Consider the following 25035-nt stretch of genomic DNA (forward strand, 5'->3'; position numbering starts at 1 on the left):
TCAGCAAATTTGCACAACTCTGCATCTGTCACTCCGTCAGCACGCGCCGGCTTTCTGCCTTCCTTACCCTGTGCATCTCAGGCTAAATATCTTGTGATTAACGACCCAACTCGTAGGCTTGTACTCGCGAGCACCTTATCAGCAGCCCTGCAAAATCCGCTGCTGTACGGGAGCGTGCGGCGAGGGAACGGCAGCGCTGGGCGAGCTCAGGCCCGGCCGGGCGGCTGCTCTGTGGTTTGTTGTGTCTGGTTTGGTTCCTACTTTTAAAGTTGCAGTTGCGTTTGGTCATTCGAAGCTTATTTTCCTAGTCTGGCCAAGCCAGCAGGATCCCCATGCGCTGCAGGGGAACATAAAACATCAGCCTTTAAGCTGGAGTGCTCAGCAGATAAGGATTTTAAGACTCTTGCATCATGCGTTGTGTCTTATGGGCTTACTCAGTATACTCCATTTGATTTAATTTAGATATTGAATAAGGAGAAACACTTTAATAGCCAGAAAAAGTACTGTACGTTGTAGTGCCTCTTCTTTCCCTGTTGCCTTAAAGACAAGATGGCTGGGAGGGCTGACTTAGGCTGCGATTGCATTTATTTAATTGTAGGAAGTAACAGGGTGTTTTCAAACTGCTTAAAACCGATGTTACGCCTTATCTGTACTATGAAGTGTTTCAAAAAGCCAACAAGAATTCATTGGGCTTTTGTTGTATTTCTTCTTTTCCATGACTAAACATAAAGAATAACTTTCCAACTTTTGCAAAGATTAGGAAACACGCAAAATTAGTGGATTATTTCAGTGGGGTGGCTTGGGGAGGGTGTGAAAAGTCCGTGGGTGGCTCTGTCAGTGGCCTCCCCTTTCTCTTCCCCGTCCTATAAATACAAATAAAAATTGTAACCGAGTTGCTACAAATGTTAGCACGCGTGCGGATAGGTAGCCGTTTATCTTGCGAAAAGGTTTGGTTTGCTGCTTGTTTGTATTGGCAGGATTGAGGACGGCTGGGGAGCAGGAGGTGCTGTTGGGTGGCGTTACCTCGGGGATGCGGTGTGCTCGGCGTGGGGCGGCAGCGCTGCCTGCCGGGGGGGTCGGCCTCGGTGGCCGTGCTGTTGTCACCGCTTCGCAGGAGGCTATGACAAGGGGTTGCTATCTGTGGATGATATAGATTAGAAGGATAAGAAATAGCGAACCTGCCATGGAAGATATTACTGTAGCAGTGAATGGGGAGCTGGCAGGAGAAGGGAAATATTTTCACGTCATAAAGGCAGCGGGTTCGGAAGTTTTGAGGTGGGATTGGGATTGCTGGCAGGGATCCCTCGGCTGGCCAAGATGCGCTTGCTGGATTTCGCTGCTGTAACAGGCTTGTGTACCTTTTACTAAACACCACAAAAAGTGTGTTTGGATTATAATAAATTTGCATTTATTATTTATATATCTGCATTTATTATTTTATATATTTATATATTATATAATACATATTTGCATTTATTTATTATTTATAGATAACCTTTCATTTGAGGATATTAATCATTGCATCAGTCTGCACCACCCTGCAGTAATCACGGTTGGGTATTCTCTCTCAGTCGGTGAGAGCCCGGAGGATCTTCAGAGTGGGTGAAAATCATCCCAGACGTAGGTTTAAAAAAAGAAAGGGAGAAAAAAACAGAAAAAGAAAAGCAGGCCTCCCAAAAGCTGTGGTGGAACCCGGTATTAGCAAATGCTTCTAGGAAGTTTGACTGAGAGCCATATGGCAATGTGGGGAGTATTATCCATCGCTCCAAAAGTTGGTCTCTGAATCAGCCTATTGACTTCAACAGCACTTAATCATGTGTTTTAGTTCTTCTTTGAAAAGGCTTGCATTCCTGAATCATGTCCTCCGATTTTAACCACTAGACGGTACTTTGTTTTGTGGTAGCAGACAAGTCCAGTCATATTTCTGTGACTAAGTTTGCAAGTTTTGACTACATCACTAGTGAAGTATGCTGATGAATATTCCCCCTCTTATCAAAATCCAAACATTTGCCGCTGTCCTTGAATTTTAGGGTGAAACCGAGTGTCTTCCTGGGATGGAGTTGGTGGGATGCCGCAGGATACTCTGTGATTTTGTGTGTTCATCAGCAGGGCGTTGTGGATGCTGTGATGGAAATAAACAGGGGTGAAACCAGTGATCTCAAAATACTGCCCTGAATTCTGCTTTCAAAAGCCCTGAGTGTTGGTGGTGATTGAACCCATATATTAAAACAAGAACCAGTTGTGTGGATCCAAATTTGGATTGTACTTGGATGCTGAAGGACATCCTGGAGCCTCACACATGGCTCTGCTGTGTCAGGGATGATTTGGTCTCTGTGTTTGGTGGGTTTGTGCATCTTTTCGGGATGTACTAGTTTGTGTCCATTGCACCCACAAGTCCCCCCTCGTGTTTTCGCACAGGTAGAGTTACCAGGTACCAGCCGTGGGTTGCAAGGCGGCCGGGCATGGGTGCCGGCGCATCCAGGTGGGCTCCATTCACAACTGCCACAGCATCAGAAATGCAGGGAACGTGCGCTCCCCTCCCCGCTGAGGGGGTTCCCAGGGATTTCTGCTCCACTCTGGCCCTTATTAAAAGGAAACTCTGGGCAAACTCCTGTGCCGCTACCTGGTTTGGCATGCAGAGGGGAAAAAATCCTGTCCCACCCCATTCCTGGGGAGGGGGTGCATGGGCTTCGCTTTCATCCCTAAGAATCATTATATTTCAGCAGAATTTTTTGTCTCACCTTTCTGTGTTTTTACAGCTAAAGCAGTTTTTACTTCCCAACTTTCAACATATGGGATTTGGTTTCAGTTTATTAAAAAAAAATTCAAGATCCGCAGTCTGGATGAAACACCAATGCCTTTGTATTTGCCCACAATTTTTAGCTTTAATTTTGTATCCTTGGCAAATGCCAGAAGTCCCAACTAGTTGCATGTTCAGTAGCTGCTGTTTTCTGCTGTGTCTTAGTCTTAACCATTTTTTTTTTAATTATTTTTCCTGTTAGACACTTTTCTAATTGGGGATAATACCAAAATGATTAATCAAATTAAGCATGAGAGCAAAGTGGCTGATGCACAAAGCTGTGTATAGCTGCTGTCTTCTGCAGTGAGGTTGTCTCCCTGTAGCTGAAGTTGCTTAATGGGCCTCTTAGGCTCTATTTTTTTTTTTTTTTTTTTAATAAGGTACTGTGTAGATCCCATTGACTTCAATTGTTGATTGGGATGCCTGACAGCCGGGAAATTAAGCCCCTTCTTTGTGACCGAGTTGAAGGCCAGATTTTCAAGGATTTTCGAATGCTTAGCAGCCATAATTGCTGTTAGGTTTTTAGTCGGGTTTTTTGCTGTTGTTGTTGTTGTTTTTTTTTTTTTTAAAGTTAAATTCTCATTTGGATATCTAAGTAAGGGTGAGAGATTACGATACTTGTAGCGACTGGTGTTACTGGGATATGATGAACTGTTTTGGAAGAACCTGATACCTAATGAGCTAGTTACTTTACTGTCCAAATAACAGCTTTGTTCTCCTGGATTTCTGCTTTGTTCGCAGACACCAAGCATTTCTGTAAATTCTGGTCTTGAAGGAGAAAATTCCTTGCTTCTGCCTTATTTTTCTGTGTTTTCTGTGGCAGTTGGGGGGCGGGGGGGGGCAAAACGAGTTGAGTAAATTAGACAACTGTTGGAAAAAAGGGGGACATGCAAAATCAAGTGTTCTACTTGCGTAATCTGTTTAACACCAGCGAGGCACGGAGCCTTGTGGGACGTGGGAATAAAAGGAACATCTGTGCAGGCCACATGGCATGCTCCGGAGGAGCCCTCCATCCCAAGCAGCTCGGCTCTATTTGCAAATAAAAGCTCCAACCAACATCAAAAAGTTGAGGTGGATCCCAGCTGAAAGGGGAGAACAAATGTTACCTCTCGGTGCAGTGAAGTTCCCCCTGCAAGCAGCCTTTGTGGTCTTTTTAAGGATGCTTTGGGCATGTGTTTCTAATGGCAATTTATTAAAAGAAAAAAAGGAAAGGAAAAGGGAAAGAAAAAAAGAAAAAGGTTATTTATTTTGGAAAAATTATATCTATACTGAAAGATTTTAGGAAATTGCTGAGTATCTCAAGCTACAATCAAATACAGGTATATGAGGTGGAAATAAGAATACAGATGGTAGGGGGTTTTTTTGGGGGGTGGGATTTTTGGTTGATTGGTTGGGGGGGGGGGGGCGTTCTTCTTTTTTTTTTTTTTTTTTTTTGCACCTGGCTGTAGACATCCTGAGATCCCAAGGCTTTCCAGGCTGATGTTGCTCCTCTGATTTTGCTGCCGGTGGTGGTGGCTGGTAAACAGCTCCATCCTTAGGCGGGACCCTGGGGAGCTGCCGCTGCTCCGGCCCTGCTCCCCCAGGACACTCGCTGGAAGGGAGGATAAACAAGACAGCAGTACTTTTTATTTCCCCTTACAACCTGTTAGAGTGCAGTAGTTCTTGCAAGGACGCATCTAGTTCGGGGCTTTGCGTTTTCTAGACAGGCTGTATTGTTTTTAACAGAGTCATGTATCAGCAAGCTGGGTAGTCTGTATCAAGAAGGCACGTATTTTTTAATATGTAAATAGGAAAGGATGGTGTTTCATCTTTATTCCAATGTACCCAGGGTGGCAATAACGCTTTTTAAATCCCTGTGAAACAGATTGTATATGGCAAAATTAATGTCTCAACTCTCCAAGTATTTTCTCTAAAATATTTGAATTTTTGCATTTATTATGCCACTTGTTTAAAATAGCGAACGATATCAGCCGTACATTCAAAGCTTAATTGGTGGAACACAGATTTATTCTAATTTAAAACAGTCACTTAAAAACAGTTTTGTATATATGTATACATGGGCACAACTTTTCATACAGTTGTCTGTTTTGGAGCGGTCTCTTAGGCACTGATGTACAAGTTGAACCTGTTTTCTTTTGTGCAACATGGCTTTGAGAAATCATTAGTTAAAACAGTATTCTGTAGTTTCCTTGCAGTCAGTAAACAGCCTAATGTGAGTGGTGCATAAGATGATTGAAGTTCTGCCTTTGATCAGGCTTTGAAATGTATCATGCCAAATATAGTCCCAAGGTGTATGTGTATCTACGTATGTTTGTGTATATATCTGTTGGTGAAAGCTGCTTTAACGAAAATCTGGCCAAGTAACAAAATAACATGTCCATCAGCAATTGCCACTGCAGGACGGTGACGGAAGAGCAGCAGCAGAACCGCAGCCATGTGCTCATCTGTGTCACCCACCCCAGGCAGGGCGTGGGTATCTGGAGATGCTTTGGGTCGTTTTCCTTTTTTTCAGTCACATCTGTCATTCGTCGTTATTTCCTCAGCCACTTTCTGTTTTGTCCCACTCCTTGCCATCATTTTGTAAGGACTTTTCCTCTGCCACCCATTTTCTCCTTGAAACTGGGCTCTGTTATGATGCCATGTCTGGTAGCAGCGGGGTGTTTTGCAGCTCACTGCGGTGGCTTGGGAAGGGTTTGCCGCACTGACAAGGGCCGGGCGTGGGTACCCTGTGCCAGATCCGTGTAGCAATGCCTAACTCGCTCCGGTGGAGCGCAGGAATTTCAGATACTTTCTTATTTTGCAGCCGCTTGCCTTTTTTTCCCACTGCATCTCTTCTCATTCCCCTGAACACATGGTCAGGTATCTGCTACCCATTGGGTTTGTCCTGCCCGTTGCAGAAAGCTCACTCGTACCGCGGCAGCCCTTCGCGCGGGGTGGCATTTCCAGCCTGTGCTACCCAAGCACTGCTGGATGTGATGCACTGTGCTGTTCCTTAGGTCACAGCATAAACTCTTGACAACTCTTTAATTGCATCAAGTGCTGCAGACAGTTTTGCAGTTTGATGTATGAAACGATGCTCTCGGTTGCTTCAAAAGCCCTGGGAGTAGCTGGACCCTGGGGTGGAGATGCGTGAAGAGGGCTGGAAGCATCAGGGAAAGGTGAGAGTGGTAGGACTGACCTCATGCTGGTGAGATGAAGTCCATAGTGGTCTGCCAGATCATCTGAGCTGTGCACCTCTGCCTGTGAGATTTAAATAGTGAAATATTAAAACTTGTCTTTCAAATCTGTTCAATATTACGAAGATTAATTTTTGTTGGGGCAGATTAATAGGTTTCCTATTCTGATTAATACAGTGATAATAAAAACGTTGTGATTGCTGGAATTAATGAAGCCCAGATTCCTGTTTCAAGGTTTGATTGACTTTGTACTTCAGTTATGCTAAAGCTGCTGCATCTCATTGCCCCTTATTTAGCTGTAGCCTTCGGAGAATCTGTATGGGAGAAAGGCAGTGCAGGAGGAGGTCTCATCAAAGAATCCGTTGGGGGAGAAGTTTTGTTAAAGAGTGGTCAAATGTTTTGCTCACGTTGCAGCGTTATTAGAGTTTCTCTGTCTTTAACCCAGCAGGCTATTTTTGTGAAAGTTGTAGATAGAGGAGTGTCCAACTCAAATGTGTGGGCGCATCATTAAAAGCTTCAATTTGTCAATGCCAGATCGAACTCAAGTGCGTGGGTAGATCATTAAAGGCTTCAGTTTATCAGAACCGATCTATTATCTGTTCCTCTCCCTCCTCCACCCTTCCCCTCAGCACTACGCGTGGTTTCCCCAGGCTCTCCAGCGTTGAGTTCCATGGAAGTGCCTGAGCTGCCTCCGGGCCAGGCTGGACTCCCTCCTGGCACGGCTTGGTCTGGAGCTGGCCGAGTGCCGGTGAGCCAGCTGGCTGTTGGAGACAACTGATCAAATGGTTTGGAGGCCTCCAGTGGTGCAAGCCCCAGACTTAATGCTGTGAGAATTCATGTCTTTGGGAGCGCTCTGCTCCCGTTAATCCCAAGGGATTCAAAAGATGCAGGTGGGGCTGGGCGCAGAAAGTACATGGTGATCACTTAAGCCTTGTTCCCTTGGGAAACCTGGCTGAAGAAATGTTTTGTGGACTATTTTAATGAGGTCAGTTTTTGATGGCGTAAGAAACATACATTTTTCCTGGTGCACCGTCAGAGTTCAGGCCAGGCTGGGATGTGATGTCTTTACCTACTGCCAACACTGTTTCTTGTTGCTTGTGTAGAAGCTCTCCCAGCTTTCAAATCTGCTTGTTGGCACAAAGATGCCAAGATATTCCTTATGCTCAAGGAGGGATGTGAAGGAGAATAGCGATCTGGAGGTGAGGACAGTGTTTCTGTACACCGTAGCCCTTGTCTGCTGCAGACCAAATATATTATTTAGACAAGTCATTTTGCCTCAAAAGTCTCAAAAGAAGATGAAATCTTTCGAGCAACCATTAGCCACAATGAGCCTCAATTTCTCATCTTCTAAACAGGGCTAAAGATACTTTGGTGCTCTACAGACATGTTATGGATAAAGGTTACTAAGCAGTTGAATACTGTGGTGCAGCAGGTCAGCTGGAGAAATCTTGCCCCAACATGTGTAGATGCAGCTTTCTGCTTGGCTACATACCCACCTGCCTATCTGTCATCAAGCGCAGCAATAAAGCGAGCCTCGGATGTGTGTTTCTGACACTGCTCAGTTGCTTCTCTCAAGTGCTCTGCTCCTCGTGAATAAAATACAACTGATGCAAGGCGCAGGTCACTTTTTGGTTTGCAGGTATTTCAGAGTCTCTGAGAAAGAAGTCATGTTTAGCATAAATGCTGTTTAAAACCCCCTTTTGGATCTATTTTTATTGTGTAGCACAGTTTTATAATAGGGTCACATAATCCCTATATTTAGATTTCTGAACTCTTGTGATCTTCTTTGAGCCGTTGCATTACATTCAGCAAAGAATGGGAGAAAGCCCCAGGGCTGGAGAAATACCTGGGTTTTGTCTTATGAAATTTCATACAGTTGTTGCTAAGACAGAAACTTCCAGATGTTCCTCAGGAACAGCGGGCTGCCAAAATAATTAACTCCACGAGGTTAATTTGAAGGTGGCAGTCCTTGCCATTGCCAAAGTGCTGGTAGATGTGGAAAGGCTGGGAGCAGCCACCGTGTTGGGGATGCTATGGAGGGAGAGGACTGGGGAATGAAGAGGTCAGAAGCACCACATGTGATTTTTGCTGTCATATTTTTTCCTACCCCAGTCCCTCAGGGCATTTTCATCTGTTGCAAAGTTTGTTTTCTCCTCCGGGGTTTATCGCTTCAGGTCCCTGTTGCGTAGTGGTCCAGGGAGCAGAGGCTCTCCCGGGTGTTGGTGCATCCATTCGGGCAGTGAGTGCCCTGCTCCAGCTTGGGCAGGCACTGGAGCTGCTCTTTAAATCCCGTGTGATTTCATGGGTGCGGTGTTCGTGCACCACAGCCCTGGAAACACCTTTGTTCGTATTTCTGAATATGAGTTTTTACTCAGTGTGGATACTTCGTCAGTGCAGAAATTATACATCTTATTTTAAAATACCCTTGTTAGTAAAATGGATGTTTCATTTGTACAGCAAGCAGCTTCCTCTGAGCTAAGCTTAAACTCAATCTGTGTTACTAATAGCTGGGGAAAAAAAATACTAATTGGTATTTCTTAACTGATGTTTGCAAATTTTGCCTTTTCACCCTGAACATCAAATAGTTTTTATATGTGTTTTTCCTTATCTCGGAGGAAAGATTGTTGCTAACAAGAGATTCTACATTTTGTTAAGGTTTTATCAGGATGCAGTGAGTGAAGGCAGAGTAAATATTTCAGAAATTCAAAGACTGTTATATTTTGATAATGCAAAGTAGGTTAAAGTATCTGGATTTTGTGCACAGTGCTGTGTTTTCGAGCAGAATATGGATTTGGATGGTGACACATTTTGGTATTTAGAATGAACATAAGCTTGCCTGTCGGAGGAGCACATTGCAAATGTGAAATAAGTGTGTCTTTAAAAACCTTTCTTAATATTGTAAGTTTCAGTTTTATTTAAAGCCAAATAAAGTCTGCTGTGTGATAGAGTAATGTTTGATATGTAGAAATACTCCTGTAATGCTTCCCCTCCCCCCAGTGTTTATAACCACCTTTTATTTTCAAAGGAAAATGGTAGGCTTTGATATGATTCTGAGTGAAGTTTTAAAACATGTTTTTGTCTTTCAGTCTCCTGAGAACATTTTTTCTGAGTGACTCCGGCTTCCAGACACATTTGCCATGATAAGGGTTTCGATCCTTTCCCATATTTGCCCTGAGTCATGAGTGGATATGTGTGATGCCTGCAAGTAAAACTGGTGAGTCGTCAAACCCAAGTTTGCAGTAACTCTCACTTTTTCTTTCTTACAGTCTCTCTTTCCCTCACCCTTTTCTTCCCTTTCTAATATGGTGGGGTTTGGGTTTCTTTTTTTTTGTGTATTATCTGTTCTTAAAAGCAAGTCACCACTATTCTTTAAAAAAACAAAAACCAAAAACCTTCACTGTAGTGAAATAGCAGTGATAACAAATATTATCAATACAGCACAAATACTCCCTTCCTTTCTTTCTTCTCTCCATCCCCTCAAATCCTATGAGCTATGAGGTCTTTGGTGCCAAAACTGGAGTTCAGTGATGCAGATGAAGCCACTGCCTGAAACTGAAGCCTTGCAGATAGACAGGGTCTAAACATGCTTATGTGGGCAATTTGTGTTGTGATTAAATATGAATATAGAGAGGTCTCCCCTCCATCATGTGTCAGATGATGGACTCTCAAAGGAACCATTGCCAACAAATAATTAGCTCCACCGTTTGCTGCACTTGCATCCCAGTGACAAAATGGTGTCACAGATACACAGGAGAGCTGTCTCTTCGCTTGCGCTTGCCCCGTTCAGCGTGGTGCTGGTGCTGCGATGCCCAGCCTGGAGGAACACAGGGACAAAGCCTTTAATAGCCAATTTTGGCCAGGGTGCACTTGATCAAGCTTGAGAGGATGGTGTGGGGCAACCCCTTCTCTGTTAATTGGCAGTTGCCATTTCCCTGTGGCATTAGCCAGCCGAGAAGCCTGTCGGTCCCTTCTGTGCCAAATGAGTGGCGGTTGTACCTTCCTGGCTGTCCCTGTCCCCCAGCAGCCTGGCACAGGGAGCCTTCCTGTGCCCTCTCCTCTTACCCGCCTGCTCCCGAGTGCCTCTCTTATTTATAACTGGGGCAAGAGGAAGGGCAATATTTCTCCATTAACCAGAAGACTAAGAGGTTGGGAAAACAGGAATCATCTGATTTTACAGGATAGCTGGAAGGTCTGTGTAAGAGATCTTTCAAAACTAGGAAATCTGCATAATTAAATTGTGTAGGAAATGGGAGTACAAATTGTTTTTTAAAAGAAATTCAGGTTTGTATTATATATTTAATATCCCTCTGTGTGTTAGAAAGTGCATTTCAATTCAAAGATTATAAAACCCGAGAAATTCACACATCAGTGAATTGTGATTTTTTTTTTTTTTTAAATTTCCATTTTTTCTTTTTTTCCAGAGGTAGCATAATTACCATGTCATTTAGCAAAGATTATAATAGCTGTTCAGTTTTTACCGACTGGTGTAGTAAACAGTTGAATAAACCCATATGGCAGCTCAAAGTGTGCATGCAGGAGAGAGATTCTTACCATTTCCTTCATGTCTGAATTACCAGCCTCACTGATACAACTGAGATCCCCAAACAGGGACCAATTCCAGACTTCTCCAGTGATGCAAAAATTTCTCACCGCTCTGTCACATATGAATCAATTGATTTTAATCACGGTGGTTAGCTAATTAATTATTTCTTTGTGCCTATGAAGTATGCATGGAAAACTTGGGGTTATATGCAAGGTACATGCCTCTATTTAAAGCAGTCTGTGCATTTGCTTAATACTTCTTTAATAACTGTAAATAATGCCTGGAGTCCCAGTCTTACTATCCAAGTCACTATTAAAGATCGAGGCCCTTCTAAGGCTGGCATAGGTTAAGTGCGACAGCACGGGGTATTGTGATAGCCCCGTGGCGCTGCCTGTAATGGGACTTTGTGTCTGGTCTCAGTGGTGGCAAATGGAAGGACTGGGGTGTTTGGAAGCATCTCCTTGACATAACAGGTTGGGTTATGGGGGTATGGAGCTGTGGCCAACCAGCATCCTGAGTAAAGACAAAGCGTTTGAGTAGTGTGCCGATGGGATAGCTTCAGTATTAAAAAATAAAAGCAACAAAAAGAAGGATTGTTAACGCTCTCCAAATGCTGGCTTGAACAAAGATCCTCCTAAAATTCACTTACTTCCAGTTATCTTAAAATTTTCATGTCACATAATAGCTTTAAAATACCTTCTGAATGCATTAGACTCTGCAGGTGCTTAGAAAATATTGCAAAATAAGAATATGAAATGACCAAGCATTGAGCAGTCCCACTGGAAAGGAGCAGTTGGCCAAAACTGGTGCTTGTGTTCATCTTAACCCTGATGTACGACCAGCCCTCCACCATAATTCTATCAAGAGATGTTAAGTTGCCTAGCAGTGTGCTGACTGCAGAGGGTACGTGTTGAGCTAATTCAGTTTTTGTTCTCGTTTTCCTTGAGAGTTCAGCTTAAAGGAGTGATCCTTTCTCTGGCTGCAGCAAGAGCCACTTCTCAGTGGTCTCTCTTGTTTCCCACTCGAGTGTCCCTGGTGATGTCAGGAATAATTCATTCACCGCCGTACGCGTTTTAGAAGTTTCCAGCTTATTGAGTAACCAAATGTGGTTTCTGCTGATTGTGTTGACTGAATACGTAGGGCCTTTCGAAGAGGCAAGGGTTTTATTTAAAGCAGAGCATTTAGTTGTATACCATTTTATGGCAGGCAAAGGTCATCTAGGGTAAGCAGCCAGAACAGTGAATTGCCTCATTGCAGCACCTAGGAAAATGAGACAGAAAGATACGGTAAAAGGTTTTAACAAATTGCTCATCGTTATAAATTTTTGAAGTTGAGGAACTGGTACTGTGTACATTTTTAAATTGGAGATAACCATGCTTGTACGATAAATTGAGTTAAGAACAGAACAAATCAAAATAATGGGGTGGTACTAAAAACCTGGTTGTGCAGCGAGTTGCTGGCACAGCACGCTGCCGGCGGGGCTCGGCGCTGCACACGCCAGGCTAACACAGTGTTAGAAACCTGCCGTGTCCCTGCACGGCCGGGGGCATTTCCACCAGGCTTCGTGGTGACCTTTTCTTGCAGGGATGCCCGGCTCCTGCTGCGGTCCTCTCCTCAGGTGGATGGGCTCCTGGTTACACAGAAGTCTTTATCTGCCCGTGATGCCTCTTGTGATAGCCAGGGAGCAAAAGCCGAAGGGGTTCGTACTCGGCTGCGGAGCAGGGGTGGGTTCCCCCGGGTCAGCGGGTTGTGCTAACCCAGACGTGGGTCGGTGGGACGGGGGAGTGGGGCAGAGCTCCAGGAGCCGAGCCCGGCGTCCCCCGGCAGAGCTGCATGGCAGGAGAGGTGGCAGCAGCCCGGAGATGGCACTTCTGTCCTCGCAGGTTCTCCCTTGCTCCTTAAAGCAACAGTGGCTACGGAAAAAAGCAACAGTGGCTACGGAAAGACACTGTTTTTCTGAAACTTTTCTGTCCGTGGAACTTTCTCTGTGACGGGGGGGGAGAAGAGAAGAAGTAATTTTAACAATTTAATATACTACATAATATGTTTTATAAGCCGGTGTGAATGCTCCTAAGTATTTTGGTCTTTTTTCATAACACAATGAACCTAATATTGGTAAAAATACAGATCTTAGCTGCCACCATAAAGAGAGGCTAGATTTAATAAACAGTTATGAATGTTGGCAGCTGCCTATCAGATTGTATAACATCGGCTATAGCACATGAAGACAGTGTCAACTTACATTTTATCTCAGAAGTATTTTCAAAGCATTTATTTTGCTTTCTCTTGAGTCCTTAACCTAATTCAAGTTATATAATTGGCGGAATATTTTTCCACACCGCTAATTGGCTGGGTGCCAGCGTGGAAACCATTGTCTGACTTGATGATGATCAGGAATTAACATGACATTTGCGTGGTGGTAATGGAATACATTAGTAATGTAATTCATGACTGTAAGAAAGAGACCATCATCTCCCACCTCTGATCAGCAGGAGGGGCTGGGAGGATGATGAAATGCTCCCAGCAGGCACCTCACAGCAGTGGCTGGCCAATCTCGATGTCAAATTTAGTTTTAAATTCTTCAGACAAAGCTGTAATGCTTACCAATTAATTACTACAAATGTCAATTAAAAATCTACCAAATAATACAGTAAGATTAAATTTCAATTAAAAAAATTACATTTAACAAGGAAGATACAACATTATTTTAATGAATTCTGCTGAAGGTGACAGTTTATCTAGATATATTTATACCGTGTAGGTGGATCTAAATTCATTGGATGATGTTAACCATGTTACTCCATGTACATATTAGTTTTGAAAATTATTTCCACTTTGGCTATGTCCTGGAGGAGATGGGGCATCAAGGGGCATTTCTCATCACCAGCAGAAAGGGGAATTTCACGCCTTCGAAGTACAAAAATCTTCTCACACCTAAACTGAGGGCTTTATTATAGACTCTTATCCTGGCTGAATTAGCGGTATTTTTCATTGCTTTATATTTATGAAAGCAAATACAGAATTTTTGTTGCGGTAGTAGAACAAGCCCTGACTTTGCTATGGCTATAATGATTGCTTGGGACAATTTTTCAAGTAATCTGTTTTATCATACAAATAATGTCCATTATTCCGATAAATCACTTAACAGGAAAAGATTTTGCTGTGTGAAAGTGGTGAACTGTAAGTCCTGAGCAGAGCTTTGATCTGCAAGGCTTCAGCCTGGTTTAGTAGAGTTTTTGAGTGCATGCTTAAATGTAATCCCTTAGTTGATACTATGGATGCTTAAAGATATATTTTGAATTGAGGGGTGGCACAGCAGAGATGTCACGTAGCATGACGAAGCGCTGAGTTTGCGCGGATCACAAGTATGCGTACAACAAACTCTTGTAAAACGCTGGCCCCTCATCGGATGCAGAGTGTTAACAGTGCAGAGCGGATTTTGTAGCTGGAGTTTCGTGTCGCAGTAACTGTGTTTTTATTGAACAGGGCAGATTTTACGCTGCTGGAGATAGAGATTCTGGTGCTTTGGGAAGGTGTGAGAGCTTGCGCTTGCTGGCGTGGTGCAGGGGCAGAGCTGAGGTGTGCAAGTGGCTATCCTCCTGGTATTAAAGCATTTGTGAGCCAAGGCCTCTAAATATGATCTGAAGAATACTTTCTCGGCTTCCTTGAATTTTTTTCCATGAGCTTTTATTATGTTTTCACACCATCACGTCTAAAATAGGTAAGAGGGAAGACATAATTGAAGAAACAGATTTTATCTGTCAAGCCAGCACTGAGAAAAGTCACTCTCGGGGACCAGGGGCTCCTTTTCCTTGGCACTGCTGCGTCTGGAGCCATTGAATTTCAGCAGGTTTTAACTTAAAATAAAATATAAAAAAACCACAATGCGCACGCAGAAAATCAGGAAAGCCATACAACTACTCATGGCAGGTTGAAGTAATGATGTGCTCTTTAGTAGACAGGCTTTGCCGGTCCCTTGGTTGCTGTTCAGGCTTTGCCCATCGGTGGGTGAACGCAACGAGCATGATCTCTGTCTCACCGCTGCTATTTAGATACCTTTGGGTATTGGTAACAGCTTTACGGGATCATTCCTGCTTCGTGCTATTATCTGATAAAGCTATCATCAGCAGGAGATGGGAGACAGGGGCCTCAGGAAATGGATGCTGTGGAAGTGTAAGAGCAGCTGAAACATTTTCTCACCAGTCCTCACAGACAGCAAGGTGATGGAGAGAAAGGTAGAGCAAGGCAGACTCATTTCCTCACCAGCAGCCAGAAAGCTTTAAACAAGGAGGCAGGGAGGGAAGAGTGGGAGCACGTAACGTCTTTCTGCCAGGAAATAATGGCATGAGGAGGTTGTGGGTTTGGGGCACCCACTGGTCAGGCAATTAAGTGGCAGCTGGAGCTGCTGCTCTTAAAACCCATCTTCCCAGGGGCTTTCAGCTCTGCACAGGACCAGTCATTTTCTGATTTGAGCCCTGGGATGAAGCTCTTGCTCCGGTTCTTGTTTGAGAAGTGGTGTGTGTGGTACGATAGGAACTGAGCACCTTCTGTATCCCAAGCGCTGGTGCGTTGGGGTGTCCTGTGTGAGGCTGGCATCCATCCCAAGCACTCATGGTGGTGTCTGGTCTCCTCATTGGGGTGTCCCACATGAAGCCTGTGCCCATCCCGAGCACTCGGGGTGGTGTCCGGTCTCCTCCTGAGTGAGGAGGAGACTCCTCACTTCAGATACCCTCAGCATCTATGAAACACATTCTGTGCGTTTGTTGGACAAAAAAAGCTTGAAAATCACTGGGATAAGAGACTTCTCATGGTCTCCAGGTGGTAACATAATTGCTTTCTGGGTGCCTGAGGACAAAGACATCCCAGCAAGAGTGACTTTGATGCAGCTGCCTTCTAGACAAGAAATTAATGTGCGGAATTTGTTCAGTGTCGTAGATTGTAAACTACAGAGGCAGAAGAACGGGGATTACCTGTGTGTGAAGGTAGACAGGATTCCCAAAGGCACACAGGGAGTAGTGACCAACTTTGAAATATTCCGAATGAGAGAGAAACGGGTGCCAGTGGATGTGGTGGAAATGAAAGAAAGCATCATAGCCTTTGCTTGGGAACGAAATGGCAGCAAGTTTGCTGTGTTGCATGGAGAAACTCCACGAATATCAGTTTCCTTTTACCATGTTAAAAACAATGGGAAAATAGAACTCCTAAAAACTTTTGACAAACAGCAGGCAAACACGATATCCCAACTCACACTTCACCTTACAGGTGGATTCCTGCCTTCGGTAGGGGAATGCTTTTCTCTTTCTGTAACAGCGGGCCAAGCATCTTGAAGGAGAAGCGTCTTTGACTTTGGGGGAAATATTTATATCTCTCTGGGGTTTTTTTTCCCCCTAGTGTAGGGTTATGTTAGCTATATTACATTGAGGGAATGCTGAACTGGGGGAGGAAACTTCAATAAGCTGCCCTCGTATTGCCAGTTTATTCCCAGCTTTCATCCACTGATTTACATCCCATCTGAAGTAAAAATACCCAGACTTCAGTAGTTTGTTTACCTTTGCTTATATCACTCTGGGGCGACCCGAGGAGATGTAAAAACTGTTCTCGCTGACATTTGCGTGAGCCGCGAGGTAGGGTGAGAGGAGACAGACGCTGCGCAAAGTGAAAAGGCAACAGGGTTTATTAAGTCTTCGTCGTACCGTGGTTTATAATATTTAGACAAAAGCAAACATCTCCAGGGAGGGTTTATGAAATGAGAGACTGGAGAAAGCTCTCCGTGCTGATGGCAGATCCCAGGCTCTTCAGGCAGTTGCGGGATGGTGGGATGCTGGCCGCGGGGAGGGGGCTGCGAGGGCCGTCGTGGGGAGCACGCGTATGGGGGGGTCCTGGAGAGCTGCTTCAGGAGGAGGACGTGGACTTAAAGTACTTGCCTGGGACAAAGCCATTATATTGTCATCGTGATAATGCTCCTGGGGGAAATAGCCTGAAACACTCTTTGTCTTCATTAATACTCCTTCCCAGCAGAGAGATCATTCTCACTTTTAGATATACAAGGAAACCAAATACAGAGTTGTTTGTCATGAAAATCCCATTTATATACAGTGGCTGTACAATCCCAGATGCTGAGCGCAGAGAGAGGCTGCTCTGTCATCAGCCAGCCGAGGGGAGAGTCGACTATAAAACTGAGCTGTAACTCCCTCTTGACAGGGATGCGGTGGTTGTGTCTTCAGACAGCTTCAAGAGTCTGCCATGCCAAGCCTTTATGGATTTTGCTCCACAAGCTAGGTAATAGATGAGTCTGAGCAAGGAGATATAGATAGATAGATAGATAGATAGATAGATAGATAGATAGATAGATAGATGAAAGGAAAACCTTTGCTCTAGGAAAATATCCATCATTGCTTTTTACAGCATGGTTCAGGATTGTAGTGCAGAGCGTCTGAAGCGTTTGGGGTCCTTTTGTTGGGGAGGAGGTGCTGCGGGACTGGGGCTGCTCTTGACGTCTGGCAAGCATTCAATATCCCCTTGACTCCAGGGCAGCAGGATGTGACCCTCGCAGAAAGACAGACGGCCTTTGGGGGCTTGATGCTTATTGTTTTCAGCAGAGCTCTACTGGAACCAATAAAGTCGCTGCCACCGCTGCTTGGAGCAAAAGTGACTGCAGCTGAACAAGAGAGACAAAATTATCAATTAAAAAAGCCAATGCCAAGCCCGTTATTTTGTTCTTGCTTCCTTTTTTTCCCACATGGAGTGAATCTTTGGGATATTAATGTTCTGCTGTCATGTTTGTTTAACATATTTTTTTGACAATGCCTTTTTAGGGTCAAAGCCTGAAGTTTTTCTCCATGTGTTTCAGCTAGGCAAAACTCCCAGTGTCTCAATGGGGCCTCTTCCGAAATAAGTAAAGACTAATTCTTCTCAACTTAATTGGGAATTTCATCTGAATAAACAGACAAAAGGTCCAGGCTTTGTTTTTTTTTTTTTTTAAATATCGTAAAATGGTGTCCTGCTGAACAGCTAAATCGCTGCGGGTGGGCTGGCTCTCACTCGCAAATTCGGTGGGCAGAGCCCTCCACGATGGCTCGGTGCTCGCCTGATGCCCTGGACCACCATGACCCCATGGTCCCCTGCCTTCCAGCCCAACCCTGCCTCATCCCTTGCTTTGCCCGGACCACCGCAAGCCCTCGGGCATGGCTCGGCGAGCTAAAGACGGTGTCATTTTCGGAGATTTGGCCTTAACCTGGAATTTCCATGTTTTTGTGGGTTTAAGTCAAACCTTAATACTACTTCAGTGTAATGTTTTCGTGGTTTAATGTTCTTACAGTTTTTTACAGTGTTTCTTTTAAATTCTGTCACTGAAGTGTATGAGAGTTGACAAGTGTAAATATGTAGTTAGACAATTTCAAAAGTGTATTATTTACTGATCGACCATAATGGCTCCAAAGGAGCCATTATACTCAATCATATCTTGTCACTCTGTGGCACTTATTATGATGGTAATATGGATATGCATATTATTTTTTTTAAAGCATGAGAAGCGTTATTGTGCATGTGTAAAAGCTGTTTTTAATTGTCAGTAATGCTCTGAGCTTTTTTTAATATCAAGAATTTAAACCACCTATGGCTACCAGCCTGCAAATTGCGGTAGCAAAAATCCATGTCTATAGGAGGATGGAAAAAAGGCACGCTTGATATTTACAGCAATGTGACTATGCATCTCCTTAATATGGCTCTTTTATGGCTTTATTAGATCCGAGGGCAACCTAGAACCCTAACCTGAGAGCTTGGCAGGTAAAAGCTTTCCATTTTATCTCTGCAGCTTTCATCTGCTCCTGTAAGCTCTTTCCCTGACTTCCTAATTGTGTTTGCGACATTAGCAAATGGCTGGTCTGAAAATACCATGCAGTACAAGTCATGTTAATTCAGCGATCTTTTTTTTTAAGGTGTCACCGAAGATGTCTTTTTGTAGCGCCAGGGTAAAGAAAGAAGGAGAGAAGGCAGAATGAGAACATTGAACCATGTAAAATAAAAGAAAGAGACAAGCAGAGAGCTGGGAGTGCTAAATAAGCTTCAGCCTTTTGGTAGAGCTGGTTTCAGTAGAGAAAGAGGTAAGAGAACATAAGCAGTAGCTTGCTTGCTAGAAAAATATCTTTCATGAAGAAGATGGGAGGAGAGTTTGAGTTTTAACGAGTAGAGATGAGGAGCTAAGGTGCGAATGTGGCATGGGGTACGGCAAATCGATTGTGGAGCAATAATTAGAGAGAGGAGGAGGAATCAGAAGTGTTTCTTAATTTAGAAACGAGGATGTGACTGGCTGCTGGCTGTTGCTACTCGGAGGTAGGTAAAGAAGAAAGGAATCTTGGGCGAGGTCCTCACCGCAGAAGATACAACCAAGGTGAAATCCAGTTTGTGGTTGTCGAAGAGAGATGTGGAAGAGGAAAACCCAACGTTGACAAAGAGCTCTCCACCGCTCGGCAGGGCAGCGGTACCTCTGCGGGAGCTGCGGGGCTGGTCCGGGGGCTGAGCCCTCCCTGTGCGTGTCAGTGGCAGAGGTTCTCCCTGGCGTGGAGCTTGGGCAGGAGGAAGCCAGAAGGTCATTGCTGTTGTGTTTTTATTTTGGTTGCAGAGTGTCAAAGCAGATGACTACTTTGTCTTTTCTGTTCAGACTTCAGGACTAGTTCTGCTTTGTTGCTCTGTTATCAGAGGAGTGAGTTACCCTGCTCTGAATGAAATTGGGCTAATTACTGAATTACGATTTTTCCCCCTTATTCTAAAGAACCTTCTGTTGGCAATGCATTTTGCTTTAAATACGGAAGATTAACCATAAGATGCTAGAATGAGCCAATTTTGAGTAGTTCAGAAGTGGAAGGACACATGTAATTTTTCAGATCTTGAACTGATAACAGTCAGATTTCCTTGCAACAGTTTTTAAATGAATAAAAGTAACAAGTTCTTTTTAGCCAATTCTGCATTAATTCTAACTTGTCTCTCTTTCTGAAATTGTATTAAAACCATTTGTCCTCTTTTGAAATACTGAACAAGAAACATAAAAGCAAGTAAATATGCTCTTACTAATTCTGTCCTTGACCTACATAAACAACTGTATATTCAGGCTCAGGATTGAGTCTTGTATTTGTGAAAAGGCTGGGGCAAGTTAAGCTTAATTATTTCTTTTGATATGCTTCCTATTTAGAAAAGCTACTTGTTGAAGTCTCATCACCCAAAATATGAAATATTGGTGCTATTTCTGCTGGGATCATTAGTTTAATATTCCGAATAAATTGTATAACTGCTCATTTGTATAAGAGGATGGGATTTATGAAGCTACAGTGCATTTGTACACACACACGCACTAGTACACAACACTTGATGATTCAGAGAAGGAGTAGAGTAATTCAGCTCTTGGACTGCCTCACGTGTGATTGGCTTCCTTTCTGGGGGACTTATTTTAGGGAAAAATCAATGTCAACTGAAAAACATTCCATTCTGAAAAGACAAAAATTCCCCTACTTGTGAAAATGTGTCTTGGCAGCTGATTTAACTTATGATACAAGATTTAACACTTTTCACTAAACATGAATATTTACCATGGCAACAGCTACGTTACGGGCCACATGTTGGAGACTTGCACGTTCTTGCAGAAACTTGTAGCTCGCCACATTTAGCCGAGTCCTTGTTTCCACCGGCAGAAGGAGCCCACTCCTGCAGCGGTTTCGGGCATGGATCTCCTGGTGGGGTCAGTGGGCATCCTGCGTGCCTCCAGCAAGGTCCAGCTAGTGGCTCCATCAGGCATTTGCTGGTTATGAGCACCGCCGTGCTACACATAGACAAAACACTTGATGACAGAATAACCCGATAAATAGCATGCATTCGCCTCTGATTTGCCTTTCAAGTGGCGGGGTGGGAAGAGCTTTCTAAAAGTCTCACTTCTCCAGCCTCTTTCTCTCCCCCCCATCGCCCCCCGGGACGTAGGCAGATCAAACCCATTTTGGCCACGCGGAGTAACAGGTCTGCCGTGTCCTCCGGCCCCTCTGCCCTCTGCCATGCCCCCCTGGTACCGTCTCAACTCCTTGTCACCTTTCATTTGGCGGTGTAGTGGCTTTTCAGGCGATGTTAATTGAATCACGCTCATCAGGGGCTTAATAAAAGCGTGACAGCCAGGACGGAGCCCTGGCAGATGGCAGCTCTGGTTGACAAGCAGGATGCGCGGCCAGGGCTGTGCTGGTGCACCGGAGGTGATGGGCTGGCTCTTCTGCAGGGGCGGAAAGTTTGTGGCTTTGGAGTTGTGAAAAGAGCAAGCCAACACAAGCAAAGTAAAAGATGGCTTCCAATGATTTGGGTTGCAGTTAGATGGTTTTTTTTCCTGAAAAAAACTAGATAATTGTTATGAGGGTAATAAAGGACTAGATAATCGTTCAATAAAACTGTAAATCCTACCTGCGAAGGACTAGGTGTGAAACAATAAGAGGATTTAACTTCATAGGTAATCACAAACATCTGCAGGCACCTTGAGTAGGAGCAGTTTTATTTTATTTAATTTTACAAGTTAGGAAGAATATAAATTCTCTTGCTTTAGGACAAAGCTAACAAAAGGTTAGGTGGAAACCCCTTTTCCCAGAGGTGAAAACTCTCAATTCAAATGTTTCTTGTACCTTTCTCTGAAGTGTCTGGTCTCGGCCATCGTTAAGGAAAAGGCCTTGATCTTGAGAGGCTCAGACCTTTCCTCTTCTGGGCACTGATGGGACCTTTGCCCTTATTCTTTCATTTAAAATACCCCCATTTAGCAGAAGCTAAGCATGCAACCAGGAGCGTAGCCTATGCCAGGCAGAGTCCTGGTGCAGTGATGGTTGGGCTGGGGGTGCTTGTCCCCCTCCATCAGCGTTGGGCTGTGGTGGCACGGCGGAGGGTGTCCTCTGCCCGGCCGGTGTGGCTGGAACGGTGGTCCCCCGGCACAGCTGCTGCTCTCCACTCTAAGGCTGCTTTAAATCTTGGCCTTTGCTTGGTGTGAATTTGCCAAGCTGCGCTGATCCAGAACTTAAATAATTTGCTTCTCTTTTTAGCATTGTGTCTTTTAAAGGTGTTACATTTGTTTCCATTTTACGTTAAATTAAAATTAAATGGTTCTGCTTTGTAGATTTAACAGTGTACAAATATATCTATTTTTAAATCCTTTTAGCCTATGTATATGTGACTAAGAAAAAAGCAACAGAGTAGGGGCCTCCAATTTTTGTTTTACTTGAATCAAATACCCTATTGGGATTTCAATTATAAGTGAATGTTACACTTGTTTGTTACTAAGGTGACTACAGTGTCAAGGTTATGTGGATGTTGTACTATTACAAATGCAAAGATAATGCAAAAAAGAAAAATAGTTGTGTTGGCTAAAATCATCCTATTCCTATAGCATAAAGTTGCACACTGTCCTACATTTCAATTCTCGTTCTATTAAATTACCTGTTTAATAATTTGAATCCAGTGTTATTTTTATATTATATTGCAAATGTGTGACTGTGAGGTTATTTTTAAGATATATTTATTAAGGGAATGAATACAATAAGACAAGTCATTGCAGCCCACATACAGTTCCTTGACTTCTCATTTTATGATGTTTCAATTGCATATGATTACTGAATGTAAGTTTTAACTTTTATGGGGGTTCATTAGAGATGCAGCTGTGTAGAGAGCAATTCAATAGGATTTGATATTTTTTTTAAAGCTCTAAAAGTGTAGTGAGATGGAGCAACTTGATGGAGCATAATTTCAAGCTTGCTACTTTGAGCTTGGATGCACAGTTGTGCGGTCTTTAAGGGCTTAGCTGGGCTGCAGTGGAAATTTGCTGATGATGGGGAGCGGAAGGGCACTAGCACGAGGTCTGCGTGTTCAGGGTGCGGGAGACCGGAGCATCTCAAATCAAAGGCATTTGCCTTTTATTTCTGGGTAGGGCACAGAGAAGAGGTGATGTCCTTGGTCAGGGCCAGGACTAGCACAAAATACTTTTTGCTCCCGTGTGAATCAACGTTCTGGTGGAGAAATACGGTTTCAGTGAATCCGTGGTGTTCTCTTCTAATAGAGAATCTAAGTAAAATGAACTCCCCAAAAGCCAATATTGAAAGCAATCTTAGTGAGCAAGTGCTGAGAAAACAAATTTTGGGGCACATTTAAAGGAATAGATGTAGTAAATGAGTAAATCTACCCTGCGGTTCAATGCTGCAGTGCTTTGTGTGAATACTAAACAGGAGCATATCCCATCAAGTATAGTTTAGTTGCATAATTTATTAGCATGATGTGTTTATTTTTAATGTATAGGAATGCAAACATCTATAACTGAATGATCATGTCTTTTAGTAGGAGGAACCCCATATTCAAAACTAATTGTAACATTATCTGTTTATAGAAAACTTGTTTCACGATATAGACTATTTATTTCCAAACATCAACTTCTCATAAGGTTGCAAACCAAGATCCAAAGCAAAGACATCCTTTTCCAGGCATAAGAAGGGGAAGAATTTTTGTCCTCAAATTTCACTCGGTGATTCTCAGCCTTTGATGTGCTGGTGTATTGCTCTGCAGCCCTTCCTGCTACCCCAGCTGGCTCAGTCCAGGGCAAGCATCTCATCTCCACTTCTGTTGCAGGAGTCTCTCCAATAGCTCCAGCAACATGTGGGTATCATCTTAGCCGTATGTTTTTCTCTTTGTTTTCCTTCCTTATGGGAAGGAGGAAGATTGAATGGTAACTCCTGGGGTGTGATCTTGCCAGGATGAAACCCGCTGAATGACAAGGGAAGCAGAAGAAGTGCGTGGAGGAGAGTATATTTCTGCTTTTGGTTTTAATTGGGAGCTTTTTGTTTGGGCTGAGATCTCTGAACCCGTGGGCAAACGGCTCTGCAAGTGCAGGCATGTGGAGCCCTCCTAGGAGATGGCTTTGCCCATGTGGCGGCTGCGGTGGTGCGGGGCTCCTGCGCCCACCCTGCTCGCTGCCACCCGTGTCGGGCGAGAAGTTCGGCTTGTGCGTGGGAGCACGGATCGCGGGTGACTTGAATGCAAGACTTCAAAAATCTCCTCTGGTGATTAAAGCTGCTGCTGTGCATGGCGTCCTTGCTTGCTTTAAGTATTTACTGCTGATGGCTTCTGAGAGTAGTGACAAGCCTTGTGGGGTGGAAAAGCTGGATTTGCCTTGCCTCAGACTGCGAACTGTCAGCTTATTGGAGTCTGGTCCTCGCCTGTGCGGAGTGGAGAAGAGGGAAGGGTGGTGGAACTGCACCCGAGCGGAGTGCGGGTGGGTTAGTTTCATTCTGCCCTTAGAACATCATCCCCGGAGAAATGGTATTCCTGGGCTGTGCCACCTCCCACAGCAAGGAAAAACAGATGAAAAGCAATGAAGCACACAATTACATAATGAAAAATAATAAAATGCGTCTTCTAATATGTACTACTAGTGACCATATGACTTTATTATAAAAACTAAATGTGATTACATTTCCAGGTATTGTGCTGTGTAATAAACTCTGGGAAAAAGTGAAGAACAACTTAGAAGGAGAAGACTTCTGTTTAATATAAACCTCAGACTTTGAAGTGACATATAGCAGGGAATAAATGTCCATCATCTATCAAATGAGGTTTGAACGGTTTAGGTCACACTAGACAAACACTTCTCACCCTAAAACCTTCTTTTCATCTTCATTCATCAACAACACCTTAAGCTTGTGCCCCTCTTTTTCTTTTCCACTCTCTCAAAAAATAATAATCTACTTGATGCCTACAAATCACTTCTGGCTGGCATTCGTTAGGCGAATTATGAGCTATGGCTGCTGCTGCTGCTCCCATCGGCGCTGCCTCCTGTGCAGGGAGAAAAGGAGGTTGGAAGTTTGTGAAGAGGCTGAGGAGGGAGAAGTGCTGCAGAAACGGTGGTTGTAGACGTGGGAGGCGGTGAGCAGAAAGAGGTTAGAGAGGTAAGATTCTTGCAGTGGTTTGTGCTTGCGGAGTGTAGAGCTGTGCGAGGCAGTGCAACCCAGCCCCTGCAGACGGGAACGAACGCATCCTCCGAGGGTGGTGTTGCTGTATGTGTAAATCCTAACAGCCAGGTTTGGAGCTTTAAAACAGAAAGGTAAACCTCCATGGCCAGGCTGGAGAGGTTTGTTCTCTTCTGCAGATCCCTCAAGGTGGCCCGGGCTGCCCTGATGGGTGCTCAGACCCAGAAGCTCATCTTTAATTTGCTTTCTTAGTCTGCAGGCTAACTTACATCGTCATGCCTTGTAATTTCTTCTTGCCACCTCCTCTGAGGTCCTTGGCTGTGCTGTGCACGAGCCGTTCGAGCCTCATTTCCTGGTAGGAAACTACCTCTCTTTACACTAATCCTTGTCCAATAACTCCTAATTTTTATTCTTACCCTTTTCCAATTTATGGGACTCCTCTTGGATTAACTTCCCTACAGTACAGTTTTTCCCCTTGCATTGCTTGCTTGTTGCTTTCTCACTGGTTCTTCTTTTTTCTTTCAAAGATACTTTTCTGGCTCTATCCCCAGC

General features: G+C 44.0%; 1 protein-coding gene across 12 annotated transcripts in view; it reads left to right on the top strand.

Moving 5' to 3' along the window:
* The window catches only part of FOXP1 (forkhead box P1), a 392035-nt gene that overhangs the window by 37322 nt on the left and 329678 nt on the right, over positions 1 to 25035 (top strand). For all 12 annotated transcript variants that reach the window (XM_075514033.1, XM_075514034.1, XM_075514036.1 and 9 more), the window contains one exon: positions 9063 to 9190. The gene's annotated coding sequence lies outside the window, so the exon portion shown is untranslated. Of the gene's footprint in view, positions 1 to 9062; positions 9191 to 25035 lie in introns of those variants that run through there.

This window comes from Mycteria americana, chromosome 11 (genome assembly GCF_035582795.1).
Source record: "Mycteria americana isolate JAX WOST 10 ecotype Jacksonville Zoo and Gardens chromosome 11, USCA_MyAme_1.0, whole genome shotgun sequence".
NCBI lineage: Eukaryota > Metazoa > Chordata > Aves > Ciconiiformes > Ciconiidae > Mycteria > Mycteria americana.